Source organism: Plectropomus leopardus, chromosome 1, assembly GCF_026936395.1.
Source record: "Plectropomus leopardus strain MGB_pleo_1.0 chromosome 1, ASM2693639v1, whole genome shotgun sequence".
Taxonomy (NCBI): Eukaryota; Metazoa; Chordata; class Actinopteri; order Perciformes; family Serranidae; genus Plectropomus; species Plectropomus leopardus.
This window is the reverse complement of record NC_142176.1, coordinates 11,007,591-11,028,231: the sequence shown is the minus strand read 5'-3', so window position 1 is coordinate 11,028,231 and position 20,641 is coordinate 11,007,591. Positions and strand designations below refer to the sequence as shown.

At 40.2% G+C, this 20,641-nt stretch overlaps 1 long non-coding RNA gene across 3 annotated transcripts in view; it reads right to left on the bottom strand.

Moving 5' to 3' along the window:
* Positions 1-20,641, bottom strand: part of LOC148190362 (uncharacterized) — a 136,086-nt gene that overhangs the window by 47,956 nt on the left and 67,489 nt on the right. For all 3 annotated transcript variants that reach the window (XR_015776124.1, XR_015776115.1, XR_015776120.1), the window contains one exon: positions 5,519-5,606. This is a non-coding gene — a long non-coding RNA (uncharacterized LOC148190362). The remainder of the gene's footprint in view (positions 1-5,518; positions 5,607-20,641) is intronic.

The following is a 20,641-nucleotide window of genomic DNA, read 5'->3' as shown; positions in this document are numbered from 1 at the left end:
CCTCAATTGTACAATAAATAGAACTATAAGTGACTGCAGCTGCCTGCGAACATTTCGGTTGAAAGTACGTCCAAGCCTGTACTACGATTACGACAAACTCAGTTAACTGCTATTTCACTGCTTTTACTTTTGATTAGTGTTGTCTGCAAAAATGTACACTTACACACTCACAGCATTATTGGAAGATTTTGAAGTCAGCAACAGCAGAAAAAACAAAAAGATTGCAAATGCTGACTGCTGCTGTGATTTGTCATTTCTTTCACCTGCATCAGAAGGAACATACAGTTTTGCCAAAGAGAAAAGTTAGCAACTGCAGCTTTTCATACCTTTTTTTCTGTCTGACTGCAGAAAAACACGAGTGATGGTTTATTCATGGCAACAAGGGTGGTGTATTGCATGGTTTCTAAGTGTCATGCAAAACGTTTGACCATAATGTGATCTAACCCAGTGTATGGCAAAATAGCAAGCTTAGTATTAAAACTTCATCACATGACCATAGGATCATTTGTCAGTAGAGCAGCTTATCACCTTGCTTAACAAAAAATGGGGGCCAATGCCATGTGCATATGCAATCATATAAATGTGTGAATTCATCATGCTACACCTCAATAAGGAAGGGCTATTCACAGCCTGCCTGCTTATATTCATGGACAAACTCTGCGCCTCTCTGGACTCTGTCTTTGTGTCTCGACTGGTCCGACTCAGAGGGCAGCTTGGTGGCCAGACTGTGGTGCTGATTATAGGTGACAGGGACACTGCTGGCCAGAGGGACCTGGGAATGTTGGCATGGCAATGGGGAAAGGTCATCACCACAGCACTGTCAGCATCATCACAGTGACGCTGTGACGAAAGAGCTGCAGAGAACAGCAACGAGGCTGGAGCACATGCACACAACCATTCATTTGGCCATTCGTAAAAAGAAAATGAATTGAGCATTATTATGAAATAAATATAAAAATAAACTATGATTAAATGCTTTTGTTAATAAATAATGTGGAGTCAACAGCAACTACTTATCATTATAGCCTGTTAATCAAATAGAAGTAGAGAAATTTAAATGATAAAGTGGCCCATTCAGTTTAGAAACACCAGAGGAGGAAATCATAGTCAAAAAGAAAAGGAAAAACAATTTGCATGTTTGTGTTTTGCTGTACAAATAATCTATAATGACAAAAAAACAAAAAAACTGTATATGCCTTCATTTTGAAACGTGAATGGTAATAAAGTAGATATTGCAACACTGCTATTGACAAGCCAACCACAGGGGATGGTAATCAACAACCTCAACCGCTATCTCCATGTTTTTTTCTTTTTTTTTCATGGGTGCATAGCATATTTACACTCTGCTACAAATGAGCAGCATGACAAGATGTGAGCATCCTTTCTGCATGGGAAGTGGAAAAATTATTTTGTGTATAATGCTGCAGCAGTTCGTCACTCTCACTTTTTACCCAGCCATCCACTCACAGAGGAAGAGGAGCAGGACAAATACAACAAAGACCAACAGTCACATCGCTGAGCAACAACAACAACAACAACAAGGGAAGAGAAATTAATACCGAACCCAAATAGACCTTTGAGTCTGTCCTCTCTCCCGACGTACTTCAGCCTTTCCCTCACCCTGAACAAGTACTGTACCTTGTGGAGGCTTCAACGGATATTCTGCATGTAACAACAATCAAGTATTTCATTTAGTTTAAGACTGTCATCTTCCTTATTTAAAAAGCAGCAAAATTCTGAATACTAGCTTAACAAAAGAGTTTATTCAAAAAGCAGCAAAATCATTGGCCATAACAACCCTTAATCACCATAAAAAAAATATTTCACCACGGCAACCCTATGTTTAAGTAACAAATGTATATAGACAAGGCTGATCTAATTGTGCCAAATTAATATTTAGCTTCATTTAAATGAGACTACATATTCATAGTGCTCTTAAATGTTGCATTTTATAGGTCAACACTGAACATGAAGATGCACTTTGATTTAAATTGATCATGTGTCTGCCTGTAGAACGTGTTAATGACATTTGGAGATCCGATCAAAACAGATGCTAAAATTAACAGTGATGCTGATGTGTGTTTCAAAAAAATATGCTCTGCCTTGGCTTTTAGGTGATATGGATGATAATGGGTGATAACGAATTTGTAAATATACCCTAATTTAGTTATATTTTTCTATATATTTCTATATTAAGTCACATTCTCAATCAGTCTCCTCTTAAAGGTGCAAAGGTACTTTTAACATGAGACACACATACTTGGTTCATCTTTTTAGTATTCTGTTTTTCATCTCTTAAACCATTCATAATTGCAGATTTGATTCTTATTTCCAGTTAATTTGTGATAATTGTTTTACTTACATGTTGGACATTTAACACATTGCTATCCTTTGATAAATGTGATATTTTTGTCACCGTGTTCTGTATTTTGTCCTTTACTTTCAGTCTTTGCCTTTTTTCAGGCTAATTCTCTCTGCATGATTCTCTCTCTGAACACTTCTCTCTCTATGACTGCCTTGTGCTCTCCATTCTGCACTCTCCTCCTTATAACTTGTCAAGTACAAGTGGGAGCAGAGGGTAGGAGGAGGGAGTGATTGGAATTCATTATGGTCAAATGATTGCAAACTCTGGAAGCCGAGAGGCTTTTCTAATCACAGCTGAATGGGCTGGAGAGTTAATGTGGGCAGGCTGTGGAGTGGAGGAGAAAGGAGGAGCGAGAACTCCATCGCCAATGTAGCGCTCTCAAGGGCTCTTCACAGAGCTCTAATGGTGGAATTGTTCTGACACTGAATGGATACATGAGATGCTGTGTTTCACGGGCATGACTCACTCTGAAAATGAAGTCAAGTTCATTGCTGGGCAATGAGATTTTTTTCTTATCATTGAAATATTTCAGAGAAACGAAAAAACACATTTCCCTGTAGGCTGTCTTTCACAGTCAGATGCTGTATTAAATGCTGTGCTAAGTGCTGTTACATGTTTAGAGTCTGATGCATTCAGAATTTCAGGGAATCATTTTGTGTTTATTAGAGTAGGTTATTTACCAGTTGTGGTTTTGATGTAGGGCTGGGCGATATGGACTAAAAATAAAACCTCTGATTTTTTCACAACAAACTGGATTTACAATTTTATTAGACTTTTTTTCCCCTCTTAAAAACAAACTACAAATAACAAAAGAAATTAAAGCTGCAAGCAGCGATGAACGGGCGCTTGTATCTCCGCACACGTCGGGGCTACTTGCTGGACGTCGACTGATGCGGCCGTATCTCTCTGAGAAAGGGCAACACTGCGCGCAGCAGTGAATTAGGGTTTCCTCCATGTAGTGCTAAGGCTGGAGATGAGCTAAGTCACTTAAGCAGGTGTGTGTGTTTGTGTGTGTGTGTGTGTGTGTGTGATGTAACTTTAGGAAATACTGCTGTCTTCATGCGAAGTCGATCCAATGAAATCTGTAGGACTAGTTCGTTTTGAAAGAGAGGCTAAAATTACAAAAAATATGAAAATTTAAATGAAAATGATGGACTTCCAGTTGGGTTTAGGGCATGGCTTCAAGAGGCTTTTTTGTAGGTCTTGGGCTCATACACATGTTTCGTAATGAAGTTTCGTAACTCTAGGTTAAATGGGCCGCGGGGGCTGCTTCGTTGAAATTTTCTAGGGGGCGCTAAAGAGTCATTTTTGCACATCAATGCAAAAAAATCATATCAGATATCACAGTTTAGGACTTTTGATGTCTGGGCCATGTTTGGTGAGTATTGGTGCATGCCTTGGCCCTCAAAAAGTGCTTCCTGTTTTATGGCAAATACTGCATAACTATGGTAAAAGCGTTTGATGAAAACTCAAAAGTTTTTTTTTGAGAATCATGAAAGTCTTTGCAGTATTATGAGAGAATTTGAGGTTGCTTGGTGGAACCTGCTACAGGAAAATATTAAAGTGTAAAAAAAAAAGAAACTTCCTGTTACCACTAGGTGGCGCTATGACTGTGAATCAAAATTGCACCGTAGGTGTCTTCAGGCCTGGACTCTTATCAAATGTGTGAAATTTTCTTAAGATCTGATTATCTGGGATCCAGTTATGACAGTTTTTGATGTCATGTCACAACATCAAAGTTGGCGAATGGCGACAAATTATTTATTTAACAAATTAGAGTATGGCTCCAACTGACTTTTTTGTTTGTCTTATGATACTCTATAGACCGCCCAATATTTGTATGTCTACATGAAATGGGCGGGAGGGGCTCCTTCGTTAAAGTCTGTTGGGTGGCGCTTTTAAACCATTTTTTTGAGCCCATACAAGTAACCCGTAAAATATCGAATTTTTCGCCAGTCCTGATGTCTGTGCAAAATTTGGTAACTTTTTAAGTATTTTAAGGCCCTCAAAAATGGGTCTCACTTGTTCAAAAAAAATAATAAGAAGAATTCCTTCAGTTTCAATAGGGTCCTCGCACTTTTGGTGCTCGGGCCCTAATTACTCAAAACAAGTTTTGCTCTGATTTTAGCAAGAAAAATTTACAGAGGTAAACTGAAAAATGTCAGTACTGCACCTTGCACAGTTTTGCAGTTAAGACAGCTTGAAAATGACCAATTCTGAAATCATACAACTGTCATTCAACATTAGTTCCATGTTAACAAATAATGTTATTCATTGTGTTCACATGACTGGATCATAGGTCTGTTGTAGTGGAGTGAAACTGCATCCCCTCCAGCTCATTAGCGATCTTTTCACCTGTAAAGTTGAACGGATGAGGCAGGGCAACTTCAGCAATATAGTTCCACTTGGTAGCACATACCTGGGGTGGATCACTGTCAGCATGGGGATAAACCCAGGCTTTCCAATTGTATATATGGGAAGTGTATCTTTAGTGATATGCAGCGTGACATCAGTAACAGCTTTGCAACAGGTGGCTTTCCTGTCATACAGGAGAGGCTGTCATGTTGTCGTGTGTGTTTAACTCTTGTAGGTAAGCCCAGCCCATTATGAACTACAGAAGCCCAGAGAGCAGCAGAGGAAGTTAAAGAGAAAATCTAGATTTTCATTTTAAAAATAGTCCTAAACCACAAATTCGCATTAATCCATACAATCAATTTATAATCCAGCCCTGTTCTGATGTATGAACATGAAGTTTTCTGAATCAGGACTTCTGGGTATCTGGTCACCTAGCACAAAACAGCAGCAAACCAAACTAGATGCATTCATCAGTATCATTATCAGTACCTCATAGCATCTCACAATATATGCAAAAAAAGAGAAACAAATACAAGTGTTACTGAACCAAAGTTGCAGGTTTGTCAAATGCCAATGCTGACCATTCTGTTCTGTATGTGTGACAACGAGTGGCATAAAGGCATGATGATAAACTAGATGTGATTTTCAGCTGTGATGATTTAGTTAACATACAACAATTCCAGCTCAACAGACACAGGTGTGATATCAGATGTGATTGTTAAACGCAAACAAAGTCATAGTCTGTATAAAATAATGGACACAGTCACCAAAACGTCACCCATTGGTTTGTCGACTCACGTTTTGAAACTTCAATTCTGGCATCTCCGCTGTAGCCATCTTGGAATGTTGGAGCCAGAAGTGACCATATTTGGACGAGAGGATGTAGCTGTGGAGGAGCGAGAGGTGGACATGATTTGAATTGTTATGAACACAGTAACAATAATGATCTATTTTATCTGACTCACAGACTGTAGTGACACAGGCTGTCAACCAAGATTGGAAATTAGCACCAGCCACCAGCTAAATGCTGGTTAAATGTGCAAGTGGCTGCTAGATTTGCTTCACCAAAAAAAAAAAAAAACAATAGTAATCTATTTAGTGGCCACCACAAAAAAGTTAATTTCCAACCCTGCTGTCAACCCAAGTGTCCTGTCCTTTATTGTGTGACTTTAAATCTTAATATAATGTAAATAGGTCAGTTATATGAACACTCACTCCTGTGCAGTTGTCATAAACTTTGAACTATAATTTCAATTTATTATCAGAAAAGACCTGTGTACTGACTACGTCACCACCACTTCAAGGCTGTAAAGCCATGTTTTGTGCGGTTTGGCTTGATGGCAATTTGTAGTCTCATTTAGCTACTTGTTAGCAACTGTCTTTTTTGAGAAACATAAAAGCTTCAAAGTTTTTATTGTCGTAGAACAAAACACGAAAGTTTCTAATGCTAGTGTTAACCACGGACCTTTTTTAAGGCTTCTAACTAAAAAACCCATTCACACTGAGACGAGAGAACCGGAGGTGTTAAAATGCGGTTTTCTAGGTTTTAGGACTGATTACTGGGGTTTTCTATAGCCAACAACTTTAAAACTTGAGATTAATGTTGCCTGAGGCTGCCATTTCATCTTGCTGGGCTGTGATCTCTATGTCACAGCGCTCTAATTATATTTGGGGTACAGTGTGAGTTACATTTACCTTAAAATGTGAACAGATTTCTCAGTAACATACTGTAGTTCAGCGTATTCAAAAAACGATGTCTGAGTTGGGTGGCAAGAAATGACACCTAACCTCTTCTCCACAGTGTGACAAAGTAAAGTTTTACATCTAATTTACTGCCCTAGAAATGATAGCTCTGCAGTTCTTTAGTTTTTTGGTGGGTTTTGATTCTTCGAATAGCATCTACCTATTTGCATATTATCATTATCACCACCATAATCATACAGCACTCAATTTATCTCCATCAGTAAGAAAGTGACACATCACACTGATTTATGGAGCTGCTGAAGGCTCTGCCAATGTGCCAGTCAACACCCCCAAACCCCTCTTCTTTTTTCTTTTTTTTTTTTTTTTTAAACCAAGACGCATGATGGCTGCTGCCCCAATAACATTTTGCCAGTCCTGGTATGGCTGCGCTGGCAGCCTAATATCCAGCACTGGAGGACTGCTGCTGCTCAAATCCTGTTTGGGTCTCTTTGCTCCTCCTCCACCCGTCTGGGCAAGTTGGCACCTATTACAAAGGAGCTGAATAGTTGGCACGCGGTGGGCATCCGAGGGCCGGGGATCAGAGGAGAGGAGATCACTCATCCTGCCACCAACTTGGCGCAGGCTTTTGGGAGCGACTCACTACAGATTAGCCTGCAGTGCTAACCTGTACGACTGTAGACCGTTGGCGAAGCACATCAATGGCTAAGCGACTCCCCGCAGACTTTAAAGACATATGTGCACATGGCAGATCAAATTAAAATGCTGACACTGAGGTGGTTTCATCTTTTGGCACTATCTTCCAAAGAGCCACCTGGCCAGTGCTGCGTGCCTGCACTCATCACAGAGTCCTCATTGGAGATAACTGCTGGTGTTAGCCTGGAAATTTCTAGCTCTTGAATCCAAAGCCATATGTCTCTGTTAGCCTGTGCATAATATCGTATATATTATGCCGCTTTCTGCTGTGCTTCTGTGTTTCAAATGCCTCAAGATTCAAAAAGTCTGGCCCTATAAACAAGACGAGAAGAAAAAGCACTCAAGTAAAATGAAACATATACAGAACAGGCACTAGGGCTGCACAATGTTGGACAAACTGATATTTTGATATTTCTGTTCTGTGATATCTATTGCAATATAAAAACAAAACAGGACTTTTCACCAGATGATTGAATAGCTTTATTGAAAAATAATCAATCAGTCTACAACTATGGGTGTAATTTTGTACAAGACAGCATCTGCATAGAAAAGAAAAATCATAGAGGCTGAAAAATAACATTTAATTAGGTTCTTACTGTTCTGTGTACCTTTTACCTTTACTTACATATTTCATTTATCGACTGTCTTTTTATTGTATAATGTTGTTGTCTTTTTTGCTTTTGTATTTTTATTGTGAAGCACTTTAAGCTTCATCATTTGTATGAAAAGTGAACTAAATAATGCTTATTATTATTTCTATTACTCTTTCTGTGGCAAGATTAGCTACCTTAATACACTGGTTGACTCACCAGGACACCATTGTATTCATACAATCATTTTCTATCAAGGAAATTCAAGGTCCAGGCTAAGGTTTGCAATCTAATGTAATTATAATAATAATATTATTAATAATATTATTATAATAATGTAATTATATTAATAACGTATGTTGCTTTCCTGAAAATAAGGGGCCTCCCTGATGTTGCTCCCCTCCTTTTCCTCACTAATTTTCAGGGTGTGGTTGATGACTAGCAGAGCGCGCTTTGGTATTTCACCTGACAGACTTCTCTTGCAGATTAATGTTAGTGTTAACGTTACATTTCATAGTTACAACATTCATAGTTGTGAGATCTCTGATTTCTTTAGGCTGGCTCAGTTAACTTTAGCGGGTTTGAGGTGTCTGCAGCGTTTGCTCACCTGGTTAACATTATTCCCTACACACACACACACACACACACACACACACACACACACAAATATGACAAGCACAGCCAATCTATGTTACAAACAAATGTAACTTATTTTAAAAAGAAGGACTTAGCAATATTAGTCACAGAAAATGGGAACTGTGCAAGTTTTCATTTTCAACATGTTTGAGGTATTTTGCTTTAAACACTGCAATGTTTAAATAGATAGATATGGATATACCGTGGAGGCCTTGGCACCATATACTTTTTTTGTATTACAAATACCAATAACTCAGTCTCGGAGCCCACTGGCTATTGGTTTGACAACAAAATGCCCCTGGGGCCGAGGGTCAATATTGAGAGCCAATCCAATATAGCCAGCAGATATTTAGGCAAAGACTTTCTCTTCAGTACCCGACCAGTTCCACTAATCTCAAAAAAACAAAGTAACAAAAAAACCAAACAAACTAATAAACAAAAACACAGTTATGTACATATGAATGCAGTTAAATTTTGAATATGCAATTGTAAAGCTAAATCGTCATGAGACGATAGCCAGTGAGTTCAAATTTTACATTTTGGCTGATTTGTTCCACCTCTGTACACGGACTGTTTACCTGCTGATAGGCCAATACCACTCAGACAACAAACACAAACCAGGATGCTTCCACTACCAAAATCTGGTTGAATCGCCAGCACCTGTATGCAGAGTCTATTTAAGGAGACTACCAATGACTAAATGCACAAGTCAGTCAAGTGAAATAAGTTCTCTGATGTACAACAAAGAAGTGCAAACATTTGAAATTAAACAAAAAGGCTTCAAGCTGTGAAGGATCTGAAAATGTCTGAAGAAAAAGAGACGAAAATGACTCAAAGGGAGACTGGTTGCAGAAAAAAAAGCATTGTGCATCTAATAATTTCAAACCACACAATTTCCTTATCATACCTGTCGCCAGATCAAACAGCAAAATAAACAGTGACAACATTTTCCGTCATATGCTTAAAAAACAACAGCTTTCTGACTGATGGTCTTTAGACTTGTTTACAGATTGTTTTAAGCAACTGATTACATCAAGCCAACCCCTCATTTAGTATATAATAATATAGCATAATAATGTTTTACTGATTCACACAAAACAATATTTGTTTGATCAGACTATTATTTGATATTACCACTACTCTGGCCTTAAGAGACAACTTCACCGTGTTCTTTCGCTCAGATTTAATCCAATACAAGTGGCAGTAAAGACTGATTTATGATGGACCTTTTTATAAAGTGTCTGACAGATCTGGAGGATTTCCCAGAATGCCTCAACACTCCAGGATGGACATCTAGAGTGACACCACAGTGGCCTGAGATCATGTGTCTGGATTCATTACGCATTATGCTTCCGACACATCGTCGGCGCAGGGGGGGCTCAGCTTATACTTAGTACCACACACATACATACACACACATCCTTATTTACTTCAAGGCAAATGGTCCTGGACTACTCTCAATACCCGATAAGTGACCGGGGGCCCTGATCTGGCTGAGCAGGCGGCCTTCTAAGTGTAAATCTAAATGGTGTTAAACTGTGCTGCAAATACGAGCTCCCCTGTTGCTAATGAGACGGTTTAGCCGGAGAAGGCCACACATAGCTGGAAAGCCTCTGACTGATCGCGCTGCTATGAGGCATTTATTGAAGCTGGCAGATCTTATTTTCACACTTCGAGCAAACCCGACTCCCGGTGTGAGTGTGTGAGGGGGGTGTGTGTGATATGTGTGTGCCAGCTGCATTTCATTGTTGACGGACACAAGCAGATTTATGGAGGGGCCAGATGAAAGGTGTGTGGAGTGAAACTAGGTTTAACTGGCACTCCATCAAGCCTCATTTTTGTCAAAGTAAAGGTTGCATGTTCGAACACGGTTTGTTGCCAACCTACGTAGTGATTCACTGACAACAAGAGAGCACATCAGTATTATTTATAGAGCAAGATCATAATTAGCCATCCATTAATTAACAGGAGAAAACATGGCAGCTGTCCAGATCATGTATGATTTAATCAGAGTAGAAAAAATGAGATTATTAATAACGCCACCAAAGGACCCGCACAGCACTGGATCCACACCGGTTTTGGGGGTAACGCATGTCAGTAAAATATTACTTTTTAATAATGTTTAGCAGTAACAAGAAACATATCCTGTTACCAACAGGATTACATTTACAATGTCACATAATGCGTTACCACCCAAAATAAAGTGTTAATTGTTTTTATTTTTCATTTATCCACACCGCACCACTTCCCCCGGTGCGCCACCAGAAAAAATATCCCGAGGGATTTTGTGTCTTGTCACATCATTAAAGGCTTCGTTATCGAAGGGTGCTGGTGATCAGCACACGTGGGTGATGCATTACTGTGTGTTATCATGTTCACTGTGTTTCAGTTCACATTCCTGCAACATCTGTAGTGTGTCCCATTCTGCTTTTGTGTCTAAATTCTGCTTGAAAGCAGCAAGGATAAGAAGTCAGGCTCTGGTGTGTGTTTTTTGCTCACTGCAGTGATCAGCACATCTGGGTGATATTCTCAAATGTCCGTTAGCATGTTACATTTTTCTCCTTTCAAATCTCCTTAAACAGCAGTTCAATGCTGACACGCCATCCCCTTCATAGGCACAACTCGCTCTCTCCGGTGTTGTAGCTGACTGGCTCACCTGGAACCGCCGGCAGGTGGATCTTGCAGCTCCAGTGTATTAGAGAGAACCTATTATGCTCATTTTTAGTGTCATATTTATTACAGAAGTAAACACTGACACTCAAATGAGCTGTTTCAGGCAGCTTAGGAGCAGTGCGCTCTCTTTGGCTTAGACTTTGGGCTTTATTATTGAGGAGACCTTTCACAAACACAAAAATGCTACACAAAACAATAAAGGCAAAAACCCAAAACAATAAAGGCAAAAACCCAAAAAGCATAACGCAGCCCCTTTAAGTTGCGCTCCTCAAATCTGACTGACTCACATGCCAATCTGCTTACTATGCTAACTTTATCATTTGTTTATTGTTTCTCTTATAATAGGCCTAAAAGTACTGACCAAATAATTTATCAGACTTGGATCCTTTGTCTGTCTGCCCGTCCCTGTATCCAAGACTCTTCTTTATTTAGAAATATCTAATTGTTCTATATTATCTTGCCATTGTTAATGAAAGGGTGATTTTAGTTCAAAGTGGCAACCACAGCAAGTGAATGCATGAATGATTCCCACCTGCTTTGTTCAATATTTTAACTGCAATAAACTTGAGCCTCAAGTCATTTTGGTTTAAATAACAAAAAAGTAGTACAACACATTACTTTACACGGAGAGTAATATTGTAATATAACATTACTTTCAAAGAAGGTAACTAGTGATGTGTAATACATTACATTTTAAAAGTAACTTGCTCAACACTGATCCCCACACTGTGCGCAGCTTCATCAGCACTGTTAAACAGGGTTAGGCTTCAATGCACAAAGTACACAGTGTGGCACTTTTATATGTGAGCGTGATAGCTATAAAAGCGGATGAAACAAATTGCATCTGTCTGTGACTTGCGGTGGGGCCTGCATGCTGCCTATATATAGAGGTGTAAATGCTTTGCATTGGTCAGCCTCAAAACATCTGACAATGCAAATCTAATCTAAGCAAACATGCCACAGTTATGTCGGGCCTCATTTTAGCTTTGTACCAGTGGCCTTTAACTAGGGCTGCCGTGCTCCGTGTTAGCCACCCTCCCACTGAAGGGGAACAAGAGGGGGGTTGAGGGTGGTTTAAGAGGAAAAGACAGGTGGACACTTGGGTGCTTAGGGTGAAACTTGGATTGCCAGTGGGGGCCTGCTGGTTGCATTCAGCATGGCCGTGTTGTCACCTCCCCCAACCGTTTGACTGCCAACCTCCCCGTTCCCGGCTCCAAATCTCCCTCCAGCAGCTCTAGCACTCCTGTCTGCCCCCTCTCACCCAAACGACAGCAGAGACCCCCAAGCAGCTGGAGTTGATGACACTTGTCAGCAGAGGGATAGTGTGTCCACTGTGTCTGAGTCCGTACCAGCCTCTTGCTCTCTGATTCATGCACACACATTTACACGCCTCATACATGTACATGCCCATGTTCACACTCAAGCTCTCCAGCATGCACACACACACGTTTCTTGACACTTCTTGACAGTTCATGTCAGCTGATCATTCTAGGAATTGGTAAGAGGAGATTGCACACAGACAAAAACACATACACAACTCATTGGACAGGCACACAGACATGATTCATGGTTTAGTACAAATGTTGTGAGTCACTCAGAGACACACTTTTACCCTCACAACTGGTAACTAGAAGGCAATGTTGGCATTTTCACTGTGGTGGCATGGTTCTTGACAAATATTGTAAGGCAATAAATAAATAAAGCCCCTGCACACTGAAAAAAACCCGTTTTATTTAGCCCAGGTGATGCTGAAACACTGTTAAATAAACCCAACATGCGATCCGGTCTGTCAAGAATATTTTCTGCAACATATTTCAAAACATAAGCTGCACCATAACTTGATATATCCTGTGGAGAGGACATGGATTTACATCTCAAAATAACACAGCATTAAGTAAGTTGAGTAACTGGTGCTCAAATGACTTCAGACTAGACTACACGCATATTTTTTAAAATAGATTCTGTCCACACGACCTATGTTTTGAAAAGTATCCTCATCCACATTAGAAAGCAAACACAACCCCAGACGTTCGCCAGTGTTGTATCAAAATGCATTCCCCTGTTGATATTTTCTCCCTGTTAATGTTTATCACCCCATTCGGTGGTTACAGTTAGAGCTAAACTTGTGTGCTCATGTTTAAGACATACAGATGTGGACAAATTTGTTGGTACCCTTCCATGAAAGCAGAAGAACCCGCAATATTCTCTGAAATAATTTGACACTGATAAAGTAATATAATATATTCATTATTATGCTCATTGAAGGCCGCTTCAGAATAGCCCAGTGTTTTGTTCTTGGCCATTCTTGGGTGCTTTTTGCTGTGTGTTTTGGGTCATTATCCTGAGGACCCATGACCTGTGACTGAGACAGAGCTTTCTGACACTGGGCAGTACATTTATCTCCAGAATGCCTTGATAGTCTTGAGATTTCATTGTACCCTGCGCAGATTCAAGGCACCCTGTTCCAGATGCAGCAAAGCAGCCCCAAAACCGAGCCTCCTCCATGTTTCACAGCAGGCATGGTGTTCTTTTCTTTGAAAGCTTCATTTTTTCGTCTGTGAATGTACAGCTGATGTGACTTGCCAAAAAGTTCCAGTTTTGCCTCATCTAAGAAGGACATTCTCCCAGAAGCATTGTGGCTTGTCAATATGCATTTTAGCAAATTCCAGTCTGGCTTTTTTATGCTTATCGGTCAATAGTGGAGTCCTCCTGGGTCTTCTTCCATAGGGCCCACTGTTGTTTAAAAAGCGACGGATGGTGCGTTCAGACACTGTGCTACCTTGATCTTGGAGTTCAGCTTGAATCTCTTTGGAAGCTTTCCTTGGTTCTTTGTCGACCATTCGTACTATCGTTCTCTGCAGTCTGGGGTCAATTTTCCTCTTGCAGCCGCATCCAAGAAGGTTAGCTACAGTCCTATGGACCTTAAACTTCTTAATAATATTTGCAACTGCGCTCACAGGAACATCAAGCTGTTTGGAGATGGTCTTATAACCTTCACCTTTAACATGCTTGACTATAACTTTCTTTCTGATGTCCTCAGAAAACTCTTTCCTTTGTTTGCTCTGGTCCATGTTCAGTGTGGTGCACACGGTGACACCAAACAGCAGAGTGACCACTGTTCTCCATTTTAATAGGATGAATGACCGATTAACAAATTGAAGACCGGTGGGACACTAATTGAAGAAAATTGTTTGTTTGAGATATCACTATAATCCAACCATTTAGAATCTTTTTCGGGGGCACCAACAAATCTGTCCAGGCCATTTTAGAATATCTTTGTAAAAAGAGCAAAACTTAATCTCTTTTCATACTTTCTTTACTTTACTCTATGACATAGCAACACAGGTACACAGGTATACATGAGAACACACAATATGATCAAAGACAAAGTGAACAGTCTTGCTCAGCCTGAACTTATGTCCCAAAGCTATGCCCAGATACGTGCCAATCCGGGAGTGGGAGACGAGTTCTTTGGGTGGCTGGTTGAAGAAACGAGGCTCCGGTTCAGACACCTCTGTGCAGTTCCAAGGATCCAGGAGGAGGCTGGCAAGTCCTGATGTCCTTACAGGGATAGCTGTTCTCCTTTTGGCTTGAGAAGTCAGCAGTGACTTTTTAACTTCTGCAAAGTCTCTTGAGGCTTGTAAAGTAGAGCTGAGACAAGGCTGCAGCTCCTGCTGTGGACGGGCAAAAGGTAGAGCAGGTCCTCCAGACCTGCAGCCTTTTTTGCTTTTTTGGAGGAGCTTTGGGGGAAAGAGCCAGAAGAACAGCAGATGCTTCTCTTCTTGGTATGGTGAAATCTTGGGGGGGTCACAGTGGTGAACCAATCATATCTGGAGACGAATCCATGGGAAAAAACTAACACTAACATGTGAAAGCCAAAGCACCCTGGGGGCTGAGGGACATGGCTGTCCCTTTGTTCCTAAGAGCAGAGGACATGCAGTCTCAGCCACCATTTCTAATGGAGATGGCCTTACAGGACATGCCTTCACATGTCCAGTTAAATTGGCACAAATGAACAAATCATCTATGCAGTCCCTTCAATCCCAACAGCAACAAAGTGTCAGCTTTGAGGTAATTCATGAGTTCTCGTTTCTCGTTTACAAAGACTTTAAACTGTTGACAGTAATTTCAGCCTGTTTGTTTATTATATGAGTGTCACATATGAGTATTTGGAAATACAGTAACAAACAGTAAAGTTTGTAGAGTGTGGTGCTTCTCCAGCTCTTTACCCCAACCATCTCACTGAAACTGTACTCTATATGATTCCATGTGACAAATTAACGTGATTGACTGTTTGATGTACACAGTATTTCAGCATGCTATGCGAGCCTGACAGCCTATATCCGTGTCCACCCTGCTCCCTCGGAGAGGAGAACCACGCACAGTGTCATATGGCAAGCTGAATTAAAGCGATGTCAACACATTCGCCCCGGCAGGGATGAATTTCAGCAACTCACTGACCATTTTGTCACTGTCATGGAGGGGCAAGCATGCTTTCCTCCCCCCCAAACTCTCAACGCGCCGACACACACACACACACACACACACACACACACACACACACACACACACATACACACACACACACACTAAGCTGACTCATGAAATACCCCACACTGAATGCAGATGATTTTTGAGTATATATAAGTAAATACTACAATTCTTTTTCTTTTTTCCTGGATTTTAGAGGCACCATGCAGTAAAAGGCTTATGTGCCTATGAGCTCAAGAGTGTCTACATCATTTTTAAACAGTCAACTAACATAAGACATTTTTTAAAAAAACAATATACATATATTTCTGTAAGTATGTGTCGATGTGAGGGTCTAAGGACAGAGGGATGTCGTTTGTTGTAAAGCCGTCTGAGACAAAGCAGCGCATTTTGGTAGTTGTAGTTCTTGTACCTCTTGGGCAAAAGCAAATGCCACAGCCGTTTTTTCTTTATTTTCTCTGGTCATAAAGCACCTATTTCAAAAGTGTTTGTGTCTTTGTACTGCATGGTTACTCCATTTTTATTCTTAAAAAAAGACCATCTTTCTAGCAGTGAAATGTTAAAACAAACAACACATTCAGTTTGCCTCTCAAGGGAGTATGAGAGCAGGTCTTTGCATTAACATGGTTTTTGCTGATTTTCATCTTTCTACATTTCAGGGTTAAATGAATGATTTAATACATTCATTATATCACATATGGCAGCATACTGTGCACAGTTTCTTTTAAAATGTTTAGGTTTTGTGACATAGAAGCCTATTTTAACTTTTTGTATGACAAAAATATCACTTACTGAAGATAACTGTGACAGCAGTGAGACTCAGTGGAAATAAACTTTTTGCTGTAGTTGTATCCATTTCCTGCAAAGAGCAGCGCTATGATTAAGAAAAATGTACTGTGGATATGACAAGTCCAAGTTTAAGATGGAAATTAGTGTTTCAGTTTTTAAAGATGCACTCTTGAACAGAACTTGTGAGGTCAGTGATGGTTTGAAGTTGGACACATGACCAACTTTAAGTGGGTTTGGAGTGGGAGTTTGGATATCTCAACAATGCCAAGTTGAGTCCTCAGCCAAAAGCTCCTTTCCTCGAGCCCCGGCTTCCTGTCAAGCTTAATTCCACTTGTCAGACAGACCTGAATTATATTTTGTATTACAGACGCCTTCAAAGTACAACTACCATTTGAGCCAAAAATATCTCTGTCAAAGGGGATGATTGAAAATGTCAGAGGATGACGCCTTGTGACAGTGACAGTAGCTATGGGGTTTTTATTCTGCACTGGCTGAACAAAGCTCATGCTATGTGGCGAATAAAACTTTGTGTATGTGTTTGTCTGTGGGTGGTATCTGCATGTGTTTGTGTTTTGATCTCTGCTCATATGTCATATCGCTTTGTTTCTATTCTAGTCATGTTTATGTTACTCATGCATTATGTTTTTATCCACTGTTGTATTGCTCATACAGCGGATGGCTCAAGAGTGAAATATGTATTCAAACCGTGCATGAGACCTTTAGAGCCACACACACAGGAGCCCAGCCAAGAGATTCACGTGTTGAGTCACACCCTGTTGTCAAGCTTGTCTTCATCACCCTCCCTCTCATCCATCATCCAAGTACCGCTTCAAGGAAGAAACACAACACTCAAAACTGCCACAAACTGCTTCATCTTAAAACAAACTTCTCACCAGGAGACAATCCAAAGGGCTGCTTTGATTAGCAGAGCGAGCCAGGTGGGAAGAATTTAAAAAACATTTGATAAACATTTGGTTGTTTGTATCAGGTCCCTCGCTCCCTTTACACACAAGCCAGGAACACGCCACCTCCCCACGCTTCCTCTCGTCCCTTCCCCGTGCATCCGCAGCACTTTGCAGCTTGTTAGTTGAGCAGGGTGGTTGGTGCAGTGCCCCAGAGGCGGTGGCGTGAAGGTGACATCTATCACTTAGAGCGCTGGCGTGCTATAAATACCATCGGCAGACTCCCTGTGGCCCAGCCTTGTGACAGCTTTAGCTTGGAGTGGGAAGGAAGCAGCTGACGTGGGGGCTGGAGGGGAGGGGAGGGGAGGAGAGGGAGGATTTAACCACTGAAGGGGGGGAGCTCATCCTTCCTACATATGCTGTCACAACCAGAGTTATCTTAATTATACCATTCAGACACAAAGCTAAGAGTTCACTACGAGGAATCACATACACAGCCACCCACAGTCTTGAACTTTGAGTAAGAACCACACACAAAGCAGGTACATGTGTAGGAGATATTTTCATTTTCTCGCATACCTAAATGCCAACGACAAATGCGTATAATCATTAATCTTGCACTAACATTTCTGCATGCAAATCACATCAAATTAATTTCAATCGTGCTTTTAAAAGGCTATCAGTGCCACTAAACAATATGTAATTGTTGGGATAAACTGAATAAATTATATATAGTGCTGCTTGCAAAAACAAACTATTCAAAGCAAAATAATCATGACGCTGTTCATGATTCCAGAGTGAAGAGAGCAACTGATATTAGTAGGTGGATGGTTTGCAAAGTCTTGAGTATAGTATTTTACAGATAATAGGAGTGTCCTCACGAAAGATCAGGCTTTATGTAAAAAAAAGACACAAATATTTTTGAAATTGGTGCTTCATGACCAGAGAAAACAGATAAAAATGATTTTGGCATTCACTTTTGGTCAATCTTGGTTTATATTTGATTAGCGCTGCTTAGTTTTACTGGGTGATCAGTTTTTTTGGCCTCCGTTTTCACAAATTCTAGTGATTACAGCTAAACAGAGCATGAACATATGTTTATGAAAACATTTTAGGTGAGAAATAGGCAGTGCAGTACAGATTTCAGCCCAAGTTTGAGAGAGAGAGAGACAGAGAGGGGCGGATCCGTCTCTTTGTGTCTGCGGTGGTGGCATGGGTGGTGGGCAATACAAAAGTACTGCATGGGAGAGCCAGCACAACTCCACCAAATGATAAATTTTGCTTCATCCAGCTGGGACTTGCCAGTGGGGAGGAGGGATATATAGGCACTGGTTAGATGGAGAGAAGTTTACCACAGTTCATCTACACATACTACCCACATTGTTTTAATACAAAGCTGAATGAAAATCGGCAAAGTTTCCCTTTAATGAGAATTTCTGCCAGAACCAGTAACTGTTAAGCTTTTGTAGTTAATATCTCTGATGAGCATGCAGAGAATTTAAAATCCAATTCTAGGCTCTACTTAATGTCAACATGCAATTATTGTAGATTTTTTCCAGGTGTTGTCATTATGTTATGAAATATAAAATTTCATCTTGCAGTCTTGTTTAATCTATCGCATCCTTAATAAAGTCTGAATGGACTGATCTGCTGGCTTGTTTTGATAAAATGCAAACAATGTGAAATAATGATGGAAACTGTATTTTGAAGAAAAAAACATGCAGATATCAGGCACACTACAGCTGCATATTCCGTTATCTTGGCGCTTATTTTTTTTTCTAAAAAGTTCCTTTTTTACCCTGCCTACTCCACCCGCCCATGACTACAAACTTAAACTTGATATTAAATCATCTTAAATTATCTTTTTTTTATCTTTGCACCTCATGTCTGCACCTTGCCGTTTTTAATAGGGCTTTTAAAAAATGGTATTGATTTTACCTTGTATATCTTATCTCTTTTATTGTGAATCTGTATGTTTTTTATTATGTTTTTATATTTTATTGCTCTGTAAAGCACTTTGAATTGCCCTGTTGTATGATATGTACCATACAAATAAAGCTGCCTTGCCTTCTGTATGGTCACCTTCACATTTACAGTGGAAAAAATATTCACTGAAACCAACCTTTACTCATATAACAGAATGTATGATGTCTTAAGAAAAAATCGGACCTACAATAATTCATATGATATCTAATGAATTAGCACCCCTACAGTTAGATTAGTTTTCGGAAAGTAATCACGGTTGGATGTTACCACGTTACATACTTAACCTACAGTTACGTAGGATAGGTTTAGGAATATAAAGGTATGTAGCATAGACTGTATATAAGGATGGACGACATGACAGCCCCCACAAAAGTGAAGCCAAAACATCTCTATCACCCCCTGGTGACTGGCTGTAGTACAGGTCATAAAGCCCGCCCCTACAAGTTAGTTAATAGGACATGGGCCCAAGTAAAAACTCAAAGTCCGCTTCAAATTAATTTTTCCCAAAGATTGTTCCCATCATTTAAGGTAGTTCTAACACCCTCGCGTTTGTTTAAGTGTTCATTTTTCTGCTAAGTTTGGTTTTAATGAGTTACACATTGAGCCCTGCGATAGTCTGGGGACCGGTCCAGGGTGTACCCCGCCTCTCGCCTAATGACAGCTGGGATAGGCTCCAGGCCCCCGCAACCCTTATGAGGACAAGTGGTTACAAACAATGAATGAATGACTGCATGAGTTACACATTGCTATAAAAAAGGGATTTGAAGCGTGTGCAAATCAGTGTGCTTGGGCTGCGAACGATTGTTCGGACAGGTTTTTGATTAAGGAAAAAAGCGTGGTGACGAGGTACCTTAAAATTAAACTTATGTTTACTTGGTGTCACACCGGACACAAACACAGGTCTCTTTGGGTCCTGTGTCTGGTTGACCTATCTACCAACCCAAGCTGCCTCCTTACTGTCTTTTGCTCTTTATATTACTTCCTTCTTTACTCCCTTCGGTGTATTCGTCAAGTGATCACATCCCTTAAAATTACATGGGTTACTTACAGATTCTGGTGCATTACTTTTCGTATACATGCAAACAGTGAAGGAGAAAAGCCTGCTCAAACAATGTTGTTTTCTAAGTTATGAACTGAATAGGAGTGAATGATTGTGAGAGAGACCTGCAACTGTGGTGCATGCATATGGAATAATAAGGCCATTAAAAGGCACCATAAAGAACAGAAAGGACAAAACTCTGAGCCATACTGGTGCAGTGCTTCAGGCTCAGAAGGGAGGTGACGACATATTTCTTTGTTATAGACACAATGCACATACCCAGGACTCATGAACTAGCTGAAACTAGCTGTAATCTGTTTAAACATTGGGTTAGTTGTTTAAATAGTGTGATTTCAGCAGATTAATTCTATTTGCTTGTTATAATGCAAAAATATATTTGCTTTCTGAGAGAAGCTGA